The sequence below is a fragment of the Nannospalax galili genome, unplaced genomic scaffold (genome assembly GCF_000622305.1).
Source record: "Nannospalax galili isolate Female #2095 unplaced genomic scaffold, S.galili_v1.0 scaffold1830, whole genome shotgun sequence".
Lineage (NCBI taxonomy): Eukaryota > Metazoa > Chordata > Mammalia > Rodentia > Spalacidae > Nannospalax > Nannospalax galili.
The window spans coordinates 548,287-568,195 of record NW_008328092.1 but is presented as its reverse complement, the minus strand read 5'-3'; the positions used below and the strand labels follow the sequence as shown (position 1 = coordinate 568,195).

General features: G+C 40.9%; 1 pseudogene; it reads right to left on the bottom strand.

Moving 5' to 3' along the window:
* Positions 1-218: 218 nt before the first annotated feature.
* LOC103747082 lies at positions 219-782 on the bottom strand (annotated as a pseudogene).
* Between the last annotated feature and the right edge of the window lie 19,127 nt (positions 783-19,909).

The following is a 19,909-nucleotide window of genomic DNA, read 5'->3' as shown; positions in this document are numbered from 1 at the left end:
CCCACAGGTGTGTTCAGAGGTTCATATCCCAGGAGATTCTAGATCTTATCAAGTTGACAATTAAGATTTATGAGTATATCTGAAAGTCATTTTTTTAAGATTAAAAAAATGTAGAAGTTTGCTGGGTACTCAGAGGATAGGAAAAGAGGACAGAGAGAATCCTACATGTCAGAGACTCATTCATGATCCAATTTAAAAGATGCTCCATTCCAGGAAGTTTACTTCTTCACAGTGCTTTTTGTTCCTTTACTAATTTCAACAACATATTTCTCAATGGTTTCAGAATTTATAATCTTGGGGGACTGATCTCACCTCATGACAGAGAGTTCAGTGTTTTTGTTACCTGAGTAGACCACTTTCAGGAGTGCCTTGATCACATTTGATGGTCAGATCATTGGCCTCAATGGCTTAGTTGGTATAGCTCTTCAGGAACGCAGACACTGTCTTGGCAGCCCACCTGATGGCATTAGCCTTCCAGGTACAGTTTGTGTTTGAGGGGTCAGTGTGATAGAATTTGGAGGCTCCATCAGAGTCTAAACCCACAATGAGTGTATACTGCTGCCTCAGACTGGTGATGTAGTGAATCATGTACTCCATGGTAACTGGGTCCTCCACCACCAGCGAGGGGCTTTGGCATTCCACCTGGCCCTGTTGATGACTGTCTTTGCATTGTTGGTGAGACCTGCAGAAGCCATGCAGATGTTATCACTCAAAGCACAGATTTTCCATGCAGTGCTTTCATCTTGTAGTCTAGTGGCTGACTTTCTCCACACCAAGAACATAATCCCTCTTTCTTAAACATAAACCATAATCAAACCCTTTTTAATTTTTTGATAATTTAATTCATGAGTACTGTATTTGCATCATTTCTACCTCTCTAAGTCTTCCCATGGCCCCCAGCTCCCTCTCAATTTTGGGATCTCTTCTTTGATTATATATATGTTTATCACTGAATCCATTTAGTGGTGTTTGTGTGTACATGTGCTTAGGACTGACCTAAATATGCGGATAAACCTATCAGAAAGCTCATCCCTGAAGAAAACTGATTCTCCCTCCCTCAGAAACCACTGATTGCCTATATCTCTTTATCTAGGGGTTGAACCCTATGAAATTTCCCCCATCTACATTGGCATGTCAACTGGTCTTGTTTAGACAACCGTATTGTTAACATTTCATGGGTGCAGCATCCCTGTCATGTCTAGAAGACACTATGTAATAGCAGATGTCCTGGTCCTCTGCATTTTATAACCTTTTTGCCCCCTCTTCTGTGGTGTTCCCTGAGCCTTACTTAAGTATAGAGGTTACATTGTAGATGCATCAGTTAGGACTGGGTACCCCACAGTCACTTATTCTCTACATTTTGAACAGTTATGGAGTTGTCTCCATATGTTGGAAAAAGAAGCTTTTTTGATGAGTGGTGAGGACTACACTTATCTGTGGGTGTAAAGATGAGTATTTAGAATACAGTTAAAAATTATATTGGTTTAGAAAAGTGGCAGTAGTAGGTTCTCCTTTAGGGTCTGTGACTGGTACCAAAGAATGGGCTGTTGGCTGAGAAGATCCTAACCATATGGGTTTTTTGAAGAATGTGGCAGACTTTGGAAGTTTGGGCTAGAAAAGCAGTTGATTGCTGTAAGCAGAGCTTAACAGGTCATTCTAGTAGGTTCCTAGAAGAAAGTAGTGCTGAGAACAATTCAGTTCCAGAGGGAAATAAGGACATAAGCAGAAATTGGGATATTTTGGCAAAAAGTCTGGCCAGCGTCTGCCCACAGCCAAAAAAAGAACCTGCCTGAGGCTAAGTTGAAAAGCAGTGGACTAACTTCTTTGGCCTAGGAGAGGCCTAGAGATTTTCAGTTAAACAATGGAGAGAGTGCCTCCAGGGCAAGACCACACCCAGCTAAGCCTTCTAACTTGTGAAAGGAAAATGCTGTAGGGGCCACGGAAGAGAAAAGCTTCTAAAATGGATAAAGCAGGCTGAGGTCCATCCCAAACTTGCAGCCAGACTTGGCAGTGTCAGTTCACTAGGTGCTGGCTTTAGAGGCATGAAAGATGGAAGAGTGAAGAAGTCATCTGTTCTTCCTCTGAGGTTTCAGAGAGACACTGAGGCCAGGAAGCGTGCAACAGGAGTGCCCTTGCTTTAAATAAAGACGGCCCTAATAGGCCATTGGATGAAGTTGTGAAGGTGATACCTGGTTGGCAGTGGAGACCCCAAGAAGACATTTGTGATGCCAGAGCTGTGAGGCATCTGCCAAGAAGATGTGCATACAAGGAGTGGTACCAGCCCAAGAGGGAGATGTATGTTTCACACAGCAAAGCTGGAGTGGCTGAACTATCTTAGCCCTTTGGAAGTACAGTTCCAGAAGTCGGACATGGAGCTACTGGATTTGGTGTTTGCCCTGCTGGTTTTTGGTCATGTTTTGGTCCAGTATTTCCTCACTATGCCTCTATTCCTCCCTTTTGGAATGGTAATGTGTATTCAATTCCACTGTATGTTGGGAGTATGTAATTTGTCTTTTGATTTTACAGGGGCTTACAATTAAGTGATTTCCCTGAGCCTCAGACGAGACTTTGGACTGTGGACTTTTGAATAGTATTGAGACTGGTAATGACTATGGGGACTTTTAAGGTTGGACTAAATGCATTTTATATGGTCATGCGCCTATGAGGGTCAGGGAGTGGAATGTGGTGGTTTGAATGAGAATGTTCCCTATAGGCTCCAAGTATTTGGACATTTTGTCCCCAGTTGGTGGCACTGTTTTGGGAGGTCTTGGGAGGTATGGCCATGTTGGAGGAAGCACTTCACTGGGGGCTGGCTTAAAGAGTTCTTAAGCCTTGCTGGACCTCAAGTCACTCTCTTGCTTCCTGTGCCTGCTTGAAGATGTGAGAGCTTAGCTTCTGCTCCTCCTCCAGCCACTCTACTGCCATGCCTCCCTGCCATGATGGACTCTTGCCCCTTTGGAGCTGTAAGCTCAAATAAACTCTTCTTATAGAAATAAGTTGCTTTGGCCAGTGTTTCTATCACAATAGAAAAGTAACTAATACAGTGACCTCTCCAGCTATGGATATTTGACTAAGCTTATAGCACCAGGTATGAATTCCCTCCTACGGAGTGAACCTTAACTCCCATTAGACAGCTGCTGGTTACTGCCAAGATAAAAATGCCCCCGTATTGAACCATTAGGGATATTTTGCTGGGCAGATCATTGTTGTGATTTGTAGGCTTTACACCTGGGTAAGACTATTAACCGCTTTTCTCCCTTGGCAGTTTGCATAGCCCCCTCCAATATTATGAGAGCTGGTCCCCAGAAAGGAGATTTCTGTCAGTCCCAGCTTGATTTCTCCAAGTCCTGTGTCTGAAGTGTGTGGTGTCCTCAGGAATAGGGTCTTCTTTTCAAATTCTGGGAGACAAACAAGAGCTATGGCAATAGCCTGTATTGTTTTGGAACTCTCTTGCACTACCCTGACCAACAACTAAAATGGAAGTTTCCCTTGTCTGGCACTGGGATTTTTGTTGGATAGCCTTTGACTGTGCACATGTATATTATATATATATATATATATTTTAAAGTTCTTTCTTTTCATTTTAAGTATAGTTTTGCCTACATGTATATAAGTGTACCTGTGTTTACAGTGCTTGCAGAGACCAGAAGATAGTGTTGGATCCCCTAGAACTAGAGTTACAGATGGTTGTTAGCTACCATGTGGGTGCTGGGAACTGAACCTGGATCTTCTGCAAGAACAGCCAGTGCTCTTAACTGCTAAGTCATCTCTCCAGCATATATATATATATATGATTGTAAAATGATGTTTCCCTATGGCTTTTTCAGACATCCTAAGTATGATTTATCTCTCCTTCCTCTCTCTCCCTCTGTATAACCCTCCCTCCTCATTAAAGTCTGCCTTCCATTTCCCCTTTGATAGCATCTGTGTCCTACCACCCCCTCTCTAGAGCTCTTTCTATCACTTTCCTTCCCCCATGGTCCCTTTCTACTTCCTGACTTATGTGGTTACTTTAGGTAATATACTCTTCTCTAAATATTTGGAGGTAGGATCCATAAATAAAACGGAATGTGGGATATTTGACTCTCTAGACCTGGGTTACCTCACCCAATATTTTTTCCAATTCTATCCATTCACCTACACATTTCATGATTTCATTTTTCTTTACAGCCAAATAGAAATCCATTGTGTATTCGCACCACATTTTCATTATCCATTCATCAGATGAAGGACATTTAAGTTGCTTCTATTTCCTAGCTATTGTGAAAAGATCAGGAACAAAAATGGCTGAGCAAGTATTTCTGTAATATGATGTCGAGTCCTTTGGGTATATGCCAAGGAGTGATATAGCTGGGTCATATGTAGATCTACTTTTAGTTTGTTTCTTTTTTATTTCTCCACACTGATTTCCACAGTAGCTGTAATTTGTAATCCCATCAGCAGTGAATGAGGGATCCCCTTTCCCTGCATCTTCATCAGCCTTTGTTGTCAGTTGTTTTCTTGATCTTAGCCATTCTGACTGGGGTAAGATGAAATCTTAAAGTAGTTTTAATTCCTAAAAATGTTAAACACTTTTAAAGATATTTCTTAGCTATTTTTATTTCTTCTTTGGGGAACTCTCTGTCCAGCTCCATGGACCATTTTTTAATTGGGCCATTTGTTTTCTCGATTGTTTGCTTCTTCAGTTCTTCGTATACTCTGGATATTGGCCCTCATTAGATGTACATCTGGCAAAAATTCTCTCCCACACTGGGCTTCCTCTTTATTTGATTAATTGTTTCCTTTGCTGTACAGAAGTATTTTAGTTTAACGAGATCCTATTTGTCAACTACCAGCCTTAATTTCTGAGCAAATAGAGTCTGATTCAGAGTCTTTTCCTGCACCTATGTCTTGCAAGGTACTGCTTGTATCTTTTTTTTACAGTTTCAGCTTTTCAGGTTTCACATTGGGGTTTTTTATTCATTTGGAACTGATGTTTGTGAATATTGATAGATACTGATCTAATTCCATTCTTCTATAAGTGGACATCCAGTTTTCTTTCCCAGCACAATTTATTGAAAATGCTGTTCTTCCTCCAGTGTGTATTTTTGGCACCTTTGTCAAATATCAGATGGCTATAATTATGTGCACTCGTGTTTGGGTCTTCTATTTTGTTCCATTGATCTACATGTCTGTTTTTGTACCAGTACATGCTGGTTTTATTACTGTAGCTCTGTAATGTACTTTGAAATCTAGTGTGGTAATTCCTCCAGCATTATTCTTTTTGCTCAGGATTGCTTTGACTATCTGGGATCTGCTTTGTTTCCATATGAATTTTAGAATTTTTTCCTATTTCTCTGAAGATGTCATGGGGATTTCGATTGGGATTGCACGGAAACTGTAATTTGGTAGGGTGATCATTTTCACAGCATTAATTCTACCAATCTATGAGCATGGGCGGTGTCTCCATTTTCTAGTCTTTTTCAGCCTCTTTGTACATAGACTTAAAATTTTCATTTCAGAAGTCTTCCACCTCCTTGGTTAGGTTTATTCCTAGATATGTTTTAGGCAAGTGTGAATATGAGTGTTACCATGATCTCTCTGCTTGCTTGTTTTTGGTATATAAAAAGACTACTGATCTCTATGTTAATTTTGTATCCTGCCACTTTACTGGAAGTGTTGCTCATTTCTAGAAGTTTTCTGGTAGAATTTTGGGGATCTCGTGTATAATATCATATCATTTGCAAAGAGGGATAATTTGACTTCTTTTCCTATTTGCATACCTTTGATTTCCTTCTCTTGTCTTATTGCTCTAGCTGGGACTTCAAGCACTATATTGAAAAGGAGTGAAGATAGTGGACAGCCCTACCTCATTCCTGATTTTAATAGGAATGCTTCCAGGTTTTCTCCATTTAGAATTATGTTTGTTGTGGATTTGTCATATACAGCCATTATTATGTTGAGCTATGTTCCCTCCAGTTCAGTTTCTTCTAGGACTTTTATAATGAAGGCATGCTGGATTTTGTCAAAGTCCTTCTCTGTATCGAGATGATCATGTTATCTTTGCTTTTTAAGTCCATTTATATGATTTATTACATTTATTGACATGTATGTTGAATCATTCCTGCATTTCTGGTATAAAGCCAACTTGATCATGGTGGATGCTTTTTGATATATGCCTGTATTGGGTTTGCAAATATTTTATTGATAATATTTATCATTTATGTTCATCAGGGATACTGGAGTTTTCTTGTCCTGTCGTGTCTTTACCTGGTTTTGGTATTAAAGTAATACATGTAGAAGGAGTTTGAAAAAGTCTCCTCTGTTCCTGTCATTTTGAATAATTTAAGAAGACTTGGTTGTAGTTCTTCTTTGAAGGTCTGGTAGAATTCTGCAGTAAATCCATCTGACCTGGGCTGGTTTTAGTCAGAAGGCTTTGTGGTACTGTTTCAATCTTGTTATTTTTTATGGGTCTGTTATTCTCTTTTTGGTTTGGCTTTGGCAGTTCATTTGAACCTAGGAATTCATCCATTTCTTTTAGAGTTTTCTAATTTAATGGAGTATAGATTTTTAAAATATTCTCTTATAATAATCTGGATTTCTTTAACGTCTGTTTTAATGTTTCCCTGTTCATCTCGGATTCTGTTAATTTGGATCACTTTTTTTTTACTTTTGGTTAATTGGGCTAAGGGTCTGTCGATCTTATCTTTTCAAAAAAATCAGTTCTTAGATTCATTGATTCTTTGTATTACTTTATTTGTTTCTATTTCAATGGTTTCTACTTTGATTTTTATTATTATTTCTTCCCATCCACTGGATTTGGGTTTAGTTTGTTATTGTTTTTCCAGATTCTTGATTCTCATCATTAAGTCATTTGTGCTCTTTCTGATTTTTTTAAAAATATTTTCTTTATTGTTTTTATTTTATGTGTATGAGTGTATTGCCTGCAAGTATGTGAGTGCACCCGTGTCGTGCAATGCCACGGAGGTCAGAAGAGGGCTTCGGATTCCCCTGGAACTGGAGTTAAAGACGGTTCACAGCCGCCATGTGGGTGCTGGGAATCGAACCCGGGTCCTCTGTAAGAGCAGTCAGTGCTCTTAACCGCTGAGCCATCTCTCCAGACCCTCTTTCTGATTTTTTTTTAATACAGGTGCTTAGAGCTATAAATCTCCCTCTTAGAATTACTTTTAATGTATCCTAGTGGTTTTGTTGTGCTATCTTTTCATTTTTACTTAATTCCAGGATTTAATTTTTTCTTTCCTGATTTATCTGACCATCCATTATTCACTAGTGTGTTGTTTAATCTCCATGAATTCATGTAATTACTACAGATTCTTTTACTGTTGTTTTTTTTGAAAAAGAAATAATCTTTACTTCTGACCATGAAGACTGTATTTCCATATTTTCACTATGTGCTGATTTTGTACTAAACACCTGTGCTTAAGTACTGAAAGACATTACAGACTCGAAAATTTGTGAAGGTATTTTTCTATTTTTTGTCTATATGTTATCTTTTATTTTGTATATTTTGATCACTTAATATACATATACCAGCAGTGGTATTAAAAAGTTATGCATTAAAAGGGGCTTTGAGGCCTTTCCTTCAACTATATCTATTTTTTCATCTTTAAAAAAATTGTGAATATCATATATGAATATAGTCTTTCTTTGCATCTATTATTTCCTCTCACCCCCTTAACTCCTCCCATGTTCCCTCAACATCCTCTCAATTTCTTGTCCTCTTCTTTGATTATTATCACATATATGTATTGCTCCTGTGTACCTATGTTTAGGGTTGCTCACTCAGATAACCTCTCAGGGAGCTAGTCCCTGTAGAAAACTGATTCTCCCTCCCTCAGTATCCATTGATGGTCTGTAGCTCTTCATCTTGAGGTGGGAGCCCTTGAAATTTCCCCATCCACCTTGGTATGTCAACTGGTTTTGTCATTATATGCAGATTCTGTTAGACTACTATACTGTGGAGATTTCTTTAATGCAGCTCCTCTATCATGCCTAGAATGCATTAAGTAGCAGCAGGTGTCTTGTCTCTTTGGCTCTTACAATCTCTATTGATATTTTTGAGCCTTAGGTATAGAGGTTGCAATGTAGATGTGTTACTTAGGGGCTGGGCACCTCATAGTCACTTATTCTCTGCATTTGACCAGTTGTGGAATTTCATATTAGTCTCCATCTGTTGCAAAAAGAAGCTTCTTCGATGAGTTGTGAGGATATATTTACTTGTCTGTAAATATAAGAATATGTATTTAGAATATAGTAAGAAATTACATTGGTCTAGGGAAGTGATGGAGTGGGTTTTTCTCTAGGGTCTATGACCTCTCCAGCTATGTTTACATTACCACCCATGAATTCCCTCCTATTGATCAGGCCTTAAGTCCAATTAGACAGCTGTTATTTGGATGAGTTTTCCTTTATATGTGAATTGTAGCTTTTCATAGATTTGATCTTTTCATGGTGTCCCAAAGTTCCTGGATAGTCCTCTCATGTATTTTTTCATATTCATTGGTTGAGAAGTCCAATTCCTCTACTTTACCTTCAAGTCTTCAAATTCTGTACTCTACTTGATTCGTTCGACTGGCAAGGCTTTCCCCTGAGTTTTCTAGTTGAGCTACTGGGTTTTTCAATTCCATCTTCATTTCAGCTTGAGTATTTCTTCAGTATGTCTATCTCTTCTGAATTCACTTTTTAAATCATGAATTGTCTTTGTCATTTCATTCAGTCATATATTTGTTTCCCTGGACCTCACTCAGGAGTTTATTCCTATCCTCTTTAAGTTCATTGAGGTGCTTGTTCGTGTCTTCTTTAAACTTCTTGAATTCTTTGATCACATTTACAATTTTTCTTTTAAATTCTGTGACCTGGGATTTTATAGGACTAGAGAATTGGGGGGGGCATACTGTCTTGACTTTTCATATTGTCTTTTTGTGATGTGACCTAGGCATATGGACTTCTTTTGTTGGTTTTCTGTATAATGAAATTCTAGCCTGCCTTTGTTGAGTGGAAGTTCGCCTCTGTTTTTGTTCTTGCCCAAGCTTGGTTGATATCAGATCAGGTATGAAGAGTTGGTAAGTCTATTCTTCAGATACTCAGTGTTGATTTTGTATTGGAGGGATGGGGTAATTCCAATTCAGTAGTAAGGAACAAAGAGTACAAATGTAACCCCAGTCTGCCTGGGTTGGTGAACAGACTGCATTATCCCTGCTATGCCTTGGAGTGTGGGGATGAAGGCAGGGGTGGGAGAGTTTCTGGGGAACTCACCAGGCTGGGCTTGTATGTTACTGCATGATCTAAACCAGGCCTGGGAGTGTGGGGAAAGTGGTGGAGTGCATGAAGTTCTGGTTAACTCACCAGATTGGGCTTATATGCTAGCTGCGCAACCTAAACTAGGCTTGGAAGTATGGGAAAGGTGGTGGGGCAATAAGTTTCTGGGGAAAACACCAGGCTGGGTCAGTGTACAAGCTGCATGACCCAAGTAAGGCTGGGAGTGAGGCAGTCAAACACTTCCTGACAGCCTCTGGCAAATACTCCACTTGGAAGAGGTGGTGAGGGTGAGAGGATGACGTTGTTACAGCTTTAGCTCATCCTGGCAGGGGCAAGAGCTCTCGCTGATGCTGTGGCTGCTCAAAAGCATGTTAAAAGTCAACTTTTAAGGAAAGTCTTCGTAGGACTCTAGAAGTAGAACAGAAACATTTATTCCAAACACATCCATAAAACAAAACAGCACTTCAATCCTTAACTACAAATGCATAGCTTCTTTAGAGTTTTCTGTACAATTATAAAAGTGATTTCTAGCTGGGTATGGCAGTGCATGCCTGTAATCCCAGAACTTGGAAGGCAGAAGCAGGAGAGTCAGGAGTTCTAGGTCGTCCTCAGCTACACAGTAAGATCAAGATCAGTCTGGACTATGTGAGGACTTGTTTCAAAAACCCAAAACAAAATTAAACAAGCAAGCAAATAAACATAATGCATGCATATAATGAAAATTCCCACAACATACAGAGGTAAACAGTAAGTCTCCTTCCCTCTGGGGCTCCCAGGACCTCTGCTAGAGGTACGCACTGTGAGTAGCTTCTTATGAAGTCCTTGGATTGTATTCTCTACATAAACATATAGAATCTACCTTTTATTTTAATATCAATAGGCTTCCACTCTACATAATGGTTATGCTTCCTCCCCTCGCTTCTTAAAAACTTATCACAGCTTGGCAGCATATTAGATCACCAAGACATATCATAAACCTTCCATGTTCATTACAACAGTGGCAAGGGTCTTTCATAGAGCAGATAGATGCGCCTTAGTTTTATCCATCCTCTACTGGTGGACATTTCTGGTTCTTCCCTTCTTTTGTTTTCCTATAATAAACACTGGTGTGGTAAATATTCTTGAATTCATATCACTGATTCATTCATTTATGAACATATCCATTAAATAAATTCCTATTACGAAATTACTAAGTCAAAAGGATGGGGCATTTTTTATTACTTTAAAAAATTATATTTACTTATTCTTTGACAATTTCATACATGTATACAATGTATTTTGATCATATGTATATCCTTACTTCCTTCTCTCATCCCCCCAAACTCCCTCCCCAACACATTGTCCTCCCACCTTTGTGTGTGTGGCGGGGGAGAGACTGAGTCAAATTAGAGCCATCTGCATGTGCGTGAGTGTGGGGCCAGCCCCTGAAGCATAAGCAAACTACCAGTGGCCATACCCCTGAAGAAAATTGACTCTCCCTTCCCCAGCAGCCATCAACTGCCAATAGCTCCCCAGCTAGGGGTGGGGCCTCATGAGCACCTCAGGTAGGGCATTTTTAATAGAAATGGCCCCATTTTCCTCCAAAGATTTAGACCAATTTGCAAGTCCTACTCTCTTTGTATGACTGTGATATTTCATTACACCCTTTCTAATAAAATGTACCATTAAATTTTCAGCTTTTCATCACCCTGGAAGGTGAAAACTGTATCTTCCCATGTTAATAAAAATATTTTTAAAATATGATGATATGCTTTTTGTTTGCTTTTAGCTCTTCATTGGCTTATAAGAACTTTTCTATGAACTTTTTTACTCAAATTTTTGCATATGGTTCCATTGTGCTGTCTTTTTAAACCCTTTTAAAGGTTACTTATAAACTCAGGAGATTAATCAGTTTTGAGCCAAATTATGTGCTTGGCTATTCTAATGAGTACATGGATGTTAAAGCCACCTTCAAGCAGGAATGAGAGCACGTTCTAGCCACTATGCACATTGAAGGAATGATCAGTGAGCTGCCCAATCTTATGGCTTTTCATACTTCATCATGTTTAGTTCTTACCATGACCTTGAGAAGTAAAATCATTACCATTGCATAGACAAAGAACAGGTCTAAGGCGGTAAAACAACCTGCTTAGAGTAACTTACCACAGCTAAGATACAGACCCAGTCTTACCTGATTACAGAACCCCAGAAGAATCTCTACATTTGGTTCCCAGTGACTGGCAAATAGGCACTGAGAGTCAAGTTGGTATCTCCAAACCAAATGCATCTTGATGACATTCGTAACCCAAACCAGTAACCTAGCAAGTGGGCCCTGAGGACAGGAGCTCACTGTTCTGTTACGGCATGCCTGCTCTGTTCCCAGTGCCTAGAAAGTTTCGTGGTACAAAGTAGGTACTCAGCAAACAGATGAATGAACATAGAAATGAATGGACAGGTGCCTTCTTGCTTGACCATGAGCTCCTCAAAGACAAGGACCACACCTGGCTTGACCTCCCAGAACAAGTTCAAACTGTTACACAGAGAGGACAAAGCAAACCAAGGACATGTGTTGGATGTCATAACCCCATCCACTGTTTTAAACTTTTCCCCCATAAGCTTCAAATCAGTCAAGTTGCAGAAATTCCTTGAACCCTGGGAAATGCTCTGCTCAGTGCTTGACAAATCACCCCAAGGGGGAAGTCATATAAAGCACTCAGACCTGAAGACCAGGGTAGCTTCCTCACTTCTATGCCAAGCCACTGGTTCCCTTCCTCCATCCTCACTCCATTAGTGTGGCCATCAGGGTTTCCAAGATAGGAGAATAATGGCAACCCAAGACAGAGACACAGCCATTTCACAGTTGGCCACTAACCACCTGCATCCATTCATTTGCTCTCCAAGACACTATATGTACCATTATTGTCTCCAACAGAGAGATTAAATAAACAGTTCAAGGATGCAAACAGCAGAGCCACTCAAACAGACCACTGAACTCTTCTAGCCAGCACGATGCTCTCCTTTACTTGTGTATAGAGGTGGAATCCTGTTCCCCCTCAGACCCAGCCCCTGCCCCCTGCTCCAAGAAAGGTTTGGGGCTTTCAGAAATTCGTCCCCCAACCCCTGGTCCTCAGGGTCCCTCTGCTGGGCCTGTCTTTTCTTCTGCTCAGTTAGCCACACCTGATCTTGTTTTTCAGCTTTTGAGACAGGAGCATGACTTCCTGGCTGAGCTTGCCTTCCAACCTTCCTGAGCTCTGTTCCCAGCACCCCCAGGCCCTCTAAATGCAGACACACATTTCTGCCAGTTCTGTAACATAGGCTGAAGAGCCTGGGCTCCAAAGGCAGACATGGGCTTAAATACATTTACTATCTATATGACTTTGGATCATTCCTTCTTGGCTATAAAACAGGGAGATAAGACCATTCTCCTAACATTGGCTGAGGATATGTTACTCTGTTTTCCCCAAACCTGTGCTGCTGTCAGTCCCGGGGCACATGTCGCCAGGGAATGGTACCAGAAATTCCCAGGGAACCTGTCTGCAAATCTCAGCTCTACCTCCCTAACTACCCCCTCTCCAGGGAAGCATCTTCTTGTTGTAAGCCCATGAACCTCAAGATGAGTTCTAGCCCCTAGCCATGCAGTCAGTTCAAGGGCAGCACAAGCCAGTGACTCCCCAGGCTTGGGTAATCCTTGAGAAGGGAAGCCATGGGAGTGGAGCCCTGTGAAAGTGGCCTAGGCCCTCACACCAACATCTTCAATGCCAACTGTCTTACTGGCCCCCAGTGGGCATCATTGGTCAGGAATGACAACAGCCCCTTCCTCCCAGCTGCTCTGGACATCTCTCACCCACCCACCCTCATTCCCATCTCTTTCCAGAGCTGGAGAGAGCCCGCCCTCAATTAGCCTGGCAAAATTCAGTCATCAGAGGGAAGTCCTTGAATTTGGGGATTTCAGCAAAGCTAAACCACTAAATCCCAGGCCGCCAGCCTGTCTTCACAGCTTCTCCAGCTCTGCCAGAAATCCTGCCTACTCCCACACAGAAACCGCAGTCCTGGGGTTCAGTGTCACTCTGTCTCAGGCCACCTTATCAAGGCAAGTCCAGCCATCCTTTATCTGCCTGCCTCTCTAAGTGCTTCTATCACCCTGATAGACCTCATAAAAGCTGGTAAAAGGCACAGCTGCCTGTTTTTTGACATCACCGACTTCAAAGGCCTCAAATTAGGTGGGGCGGTCTGGCTGCTCTGCTGAGTTCAGAGCAATGTTTGGTGCTCCTGGGATGACCCTGTTAGCCTTGGGATCAATGTGGGAGCCCTTGGGCTTATCAATAAATACAAACAAGAAGTTATGAGCACAGCTCTGGAGCCAAGCAGCCCTGGTTCAAGTCCCAGTCTGCCACTTGGTAACTGGGCCAGTTGATCACAGCTCCTAACTTCCGGCCACCAGAGGCCATCAGAGTTCAGGCTCCAAAGCCCTCATCCTATAGCGGCAGAAGTCTGCCCAAGGGAACAGGCAGTTACTATTTAGTAGGCATGGGGTTTCCATTAGGAAGATGAAAAGAGTTCTGAGATTGAAAACGATAGTGCACAGTCATGGAATATTTTCATGCAAAGGTGCCTAACATTGCTAAATAGTGTTTTGAAAATGGCTAAAATGGTAAGTTTTGTTAGGAATAGTTTATTCCAATGTTTTTTGTTTTTTTTTTAAAGTCTGACTCCACCTCCACCCTAAGCAGGAGAATGTTTGAAGTAAGGAGACAAGACATTCGGCTCTTACAGGACTCAAACTCCGGTTTCTTAAGGAAATGCTGATGGCAAAAATGAAGCACAAACCAAGGGCTGGCCACCCCCTGCTAGCCCCAATCCTGTCCTGTGACCCTTCAGCCCCCTATTTAGAAGGTGAGCACACTGACCTCAGGCAGAAAAGTCCCCAAGGTGTCTGTCATGCTTATTGGCCTGCCTTACAAAGGCCTTGGAGTCCAGTTCTGCCTGACTTGTGACTTATGTGGCTGCTTGCCCCCTCTGCCAGCACCTCCTTCCCTACAAAGCACTAAGAGCAGAAAGGGAGAGAAGAAAGGGAATTAAGTCATCTTCAGCTTTTCTCCTGAGTTTCACAAAGTAGAATCAAGATGCTTTTTGGGCCCCCTGCCCAGAGATAAAATTGGAGACGAAAATATTTATTTGTTTCTAAGACTCTTGCAATCCAGGATGAAAAGCCCACCTTGGTTGTAACTTACTGCAGGTCGAGCTGTTCTGAGGCAGGCCCACTGAACAGACAGCCTCCCACTTGCTCAGGTTTTGGGCAAGAGGTTCAACAGTCACCCTGGGGAGAAAAGTAGGGCCTCTGTCCCAACAGAAACTAAATCTACTCAATGAGAATTATCCCCTATTGGCACCAGGGAGCCATAAATAGCCCAGTGGCCCCAGTTGAATCACTGGAGCTAGTACTGTGTCAGCATTTCAATATAAACCAGGGTTTCCTAGGGGATTAGCTCACAGCCATAAAAAAAATCTACTCTAGGCTAAAACTTGGCCTAAAGAAACTCTCAGCCCAGGCGTAGACACTGAGAAGAAAGCCAGATGACACCACCCTCAAGACTCCCAGGGACCAGGGCGCCTGTGACCAGAATCTCTCTCTTTTTTTTTTTTTTTTTTTTTTGCTTTGATCAAATTTTTATTTATTTACTTATTTATTTAAATAAATAATTTAATAAGAATTTCATACATACATATAAGGTGTTTTGAACAAATCCATGCCCACTCCCTCACCTCCAACTCCTCCCATATCTCCCCATCACTTTTTTCTGATAATTTCATGTACTCTTTCTTCTTCTTTGATTTAATTATTTTTTATGGGGCTTTTGGCTACTCCAACATTCCCCCTTCTGAAGAGGTAACCCTAAAATCTTTTAAGGATTAGTTAAAAGTTTCCAAATATTTTCGACATTTTTGGCCTTTGGAACAGAAGGTTGCTAAGAGGCCCAAGGGCATTGTGAGGTTTTGTTTTTGTTTTTCTTTTTGGTCTTTTTGAGACAGGGTCTCCTTGTAGCCCCAGCTGTCCTGGAACTCACTATGTAGACCAGGGTGGCCTTGAACTCACAGATCCGCTTGCCTCTGCCTCCAGAGTGCTGGGATTAAAGGCATGTGCCACCACGCCCAGCTGGACATTGTGAGTTTTAGCCAAGAAACTGGCTACTTTTCTTTGGGGTCTTTTTACCCTAACTGCCTAGCCAATTCCTACCTCCTATTCTTATCACACCATCCTCTGAAGAGGTTACCCAAATTGCCAATAGGGAATCAGGACGCAGACTGCTCTGACTTCTTCCATGCTGAACAGGGACACTGGGTGAGGCAATTGGAGTACCCCTTCAGTGGGTCTATCTAAAAGACTCCCAAATTGCATAACTCTAATCTCAAGGAGGAAAAGAAAGTCTTTGAATAGTGAATAAGAGATGTGAAGGAGAAGTAAAGGCAAGTGTAATTAGTATTACAAGTTCTATACAGGGAACTAGAAAAAAGAACAGGGCAATTTTAAAATGCTCGTATGAGAGTCCATTGGAATTTCTTGACAAGGGCTTCCAAAAGCATCCCTCTATTTTGTTCCTCCTCATTTTTCTTTTGTCTTCCAAGGCTGGACTCTAGAGTGATGGATTCAGGATTTGTTTTCAGCTATTTTGATAGCTGTTGGAGTGGTTAGAATCAGTGTCAGTTCCCTCTCAAAGGTTTCTAGATAGGGGGAGAAAACACATTTATCCATCATTTTAGAATAGCTGGTTGTGTCCCTTAGCTACAGGTGGGTATGACAGTATTGAGACCAAGATCTGAAGTCTTAGATCTGAGCAGCACTTTCTGGTTAGGAACAAAATTATCAATGAGAAATAATTGTCTAAATAACTTTTTATAGACTTAAGCCTAATGTCTGTGAAATGTAATCCTTGAACTCTTAAAAAAATATACTGATGACTTTACTCTTTGGTTATACTTTCCTTCTGGGTGTTTAAGACCATACAGTTGGCCCAAATAAATCAATTTATTTTTACACTTAAGGTCATTTGAGGATCTGTTCCTCAGGGGTTACATGAGTTTGGGAAGAGCTCCTGGCTCCTTTCTTTTACCAGTTCCATCTATGTGATGATAAGTCCAAGGCCCTGCTTGACCATGTCTGGCTTCACTTAGAAGCATGAATGAGATGTTTCCTCTGAGTTGACCCTCCTCTTTGTAGACTAGACACTGGTTCAAGTCCATCTCCTGGGGTCTCCATGTCCTTGTTGAACAAGAGGACAGGTGACTCACCATAGTTACAGGACATTTTGAGAGATTCTCCATAGTCCCCTGGAACTTAGTCGACCTTGGAGGGCAAGGGACAAAAACTGTCATTTAAGTCCCTCTGACCACATTAGTATAGGCCTCAAATATGGCTATTAAACATCCAATAAGATCAGTTCCACCAGTCTGGCACTTTTAATTATCATGTGCTATGTAAATAAGGCTTGGATAAAAAAACAAATATTCTCAGATAAACTTTGACTAGATACATATTTTGTTCCTTAAACGAGTTGACTAAATTATGACTGTAGACATTTTAAGATTATGTATATATTATTTTTGTCTCATCCTTTTTATATCATAACAAACCTACATAGGCCTTCATCACTTGCTTAGGCTTTCTCATTTTTTCTGTCTGTTTTGGAAAATATCTCCATTCCCATATCCTTTTAACATCTTTTACATTCTCATTTTCTTTTTTAAAAAATAATTATGAGACATAATAGCATTAACAATAAGTTTTCCATCTGTTGTGAGACTTCTTTTCCTGGGGATGCTAAGCAATGCTTATTCCCTTTCAAGGGTCTAGTGTTGAGCCAATGTTTGATAAAGTTTTACTGGGGAACCAATGACTTTATTGAGCTTACTTACCGAGATAACTGAGGGGATGCTGAGGTGTATGTATGACCTGAGGGTATGCACACTGGAAAGCCTTTACCCTGCATGGGTCATGCCTTCCCCAGATTGTATACTTTAGCCCTCCCCAAATCCAGGAAGCCATGTGTGATTAGGGTCAAATTACATACAGTTGGCTGGGAAGAGTGGCTGGATAATGTGGTGAGGATCCAATGACCCTGCTTGGCTCTCCTTTAATGAATGAGCACAACTGTCAACAAGCCCAATTGTGATGATGTTTAGCGATCAGACTCAGCTGTAGTCATGATGTGATGATGGTAGTTATTTCATGCAGAAGGGACTGCTGTATAGCATCAACTTTTTTACAGTACCTGGAATTTAAAAGGATTTGGTGCTAGGATCCACATATGAGGGAAAACATACGTCATTTGATTTTCTGAGTCTGAGTTACTTCACTTAGTATAACAGTTTCTAGATCCATCCATTCACCTGCAAATTTCATTATTTCATCTTTCTTTACTGCTGAATAGAACTCCATTGTGTAAATATACCACATTTTTGTTACCTACTTGTCAGTTGAGGGGCACTTAGGTTCCTTCTACCTCTTAGCTATTGTGTAAAGAGCAGCAACAAACATGGTTGTACAAGTGTCTCTTCCTTTGAGTATATGCCAAGGAGTGGTATAAATGGGTCATATGGTAGGTTCATTTGTAGTTTTTTAAGAGTTCTCCATACTGTTTTCCATAGAGGTTACACGAATTTGCAATCCCACCAGCAGTGAATGAGCGTTCCCCTTTCTCCACATCCTCACCAGCATTTGGTATCATTTGTTCTCTTGATCCTAGCCAGTCTGATTGGAGAAAGGGGATACCTTAGGGTGGTTTTAATTTGCATTTCCCTAATTACTAACGATGAACACTTTTTGAGATGTTTCTTAGTCATCTTTATTTCTTCATTTGACAACTCTCTATTTAGATCTTTAGCCCATCTTTTAATTGTGACCAGGATCTCTTACACCAGGGATCTGCAGTCACCAATGGGAAAGTCAGTGGTTTAGGACACTGACTGTGGTTGTCATAATTCATATCTGCTTCTTAGGAGGCTTTTAGGCTAACATAAGAGATATTTGCTGCTTTAAGAACTTGAAATGGCCGGGTGTGGTGGCACACGATTTTAATCCCAGCACTCAGGAGGCAGAGTCAGGTGGATCTCTGTGAGTTCAAGGCCAACCTGGTCTACATAGTGAGTTCCAGGACAGCTGGAGCTACAGGGAAACCCTGTCTCAAAAAGACAAAAAAAAAAAAAACTTGAAATAAGCCTAAGTTGAGCATGTGTCGTCCAAACCCCATCCTTACCTGTGAACAGAGAAATAAGCAGAAAGGCTGACCTCAGCAGGAAGCAGTGCCTGTGACACTCTCATGGCCCTCATGCACTCCAGCTTCTGTCTCAAGGGCAATGCTTGGAGAGCAAGGCCTAGGGGCCTAAGTGTAGAGTCGCTCCATGCATAACACATGTGTAGTCAGGGGGATCAGACACTTTGTGTTTTTATCTTTTCTCCTATGTATAGTCAGTCCCACACCATCTAGCAAATAAAACTAAAGCCCCTTTGCATGCTAAGCATAGAGATAACAACTACAAAATACGAAGAGAAAATTTAAGAGAATGGGTATATAAACCTAGAAAGGGGACAGGTTTCTGAATCACAAAGCCCTGTGGGGCTGGAGAGATGGCTCAGCAGATAAGAGCACTGACTGCTCTTGCAGAGGTCCTGGGTTCAGTTCCCAGCACCCATATGGTGGCTAACAACCATCCATAACTCCAGTTCCAAGGGATACAGCACTCTCATCTGACCTCTGTGGGCATTGCACAGCACCAGTGTACTAACATACATGCAAGCAATACACTTGTACATATGCAATAAAATAAATATTTTTTAAAAAACTCAAAAGTTGGGTTGGAGAGATGGCTCAGCAATTAAGAACAATGGTTGTTCTTGCAGAAGACCTGTGTTCGAATCCCAGCACCCACATGGCAGCTAACAACTGCCCATAACTCCAGTTCCAGGGGATCTGACAGCCTCTTCTGACCTCCGTGGGCATTGTACAACACAGGTGCACTTACCTACATGCAGGCAATATATGAATACACATAAAATAAAAAATAATAATTTTTTTTAAAGTTTTAAAAAAAAAAACCCTCAAAACTTGAGCTGGGTGGTGGTCCAAGCCTTTAGTCCAGCACTCAGGAGGCAGAGGCAGGCAGATCTCTTTATTTTGATATATCACAGTGAAAGATTTATCGTCCTCTTTTTTTTTTTTTTTTTTTTTTTTTTTTTAAAAAAAAAAAAAAAAAAAAAAAAAAAAAAAAAAACCCTCAAAAGTTGTTAAAGAGTTTTTAATATTTTAAAATTTAACTGGTCTTAAAGTTTTAAAGAAGCCCTCTTTGTCATACCCCAAAGTAAACAATATATGAGCGAAAGTATTTGCAACACACATCACAAAAAGTTTGGATGCCACTGTAATGAAGGACTTATATTTTTTTAAAAAATCACAAAGAGGGGCCATTACTCGGCAGCAGAGGCAGGTGGATCTCTATGAGATCAAGGTCAGCCTGGTCTACATAGTGAGTTCCAGGCCAGCTGGGGCCACAGGGAGACCCTGTCTCAAACAAAGAAACAAACCAACAGCAACATCAAAAATCATAGAGGAAAAAAAAAAAACAGAAATAAACAAGAGACATGAAAGTCAAATTAAAGAAGAGGAAATGTAAGTTGTCA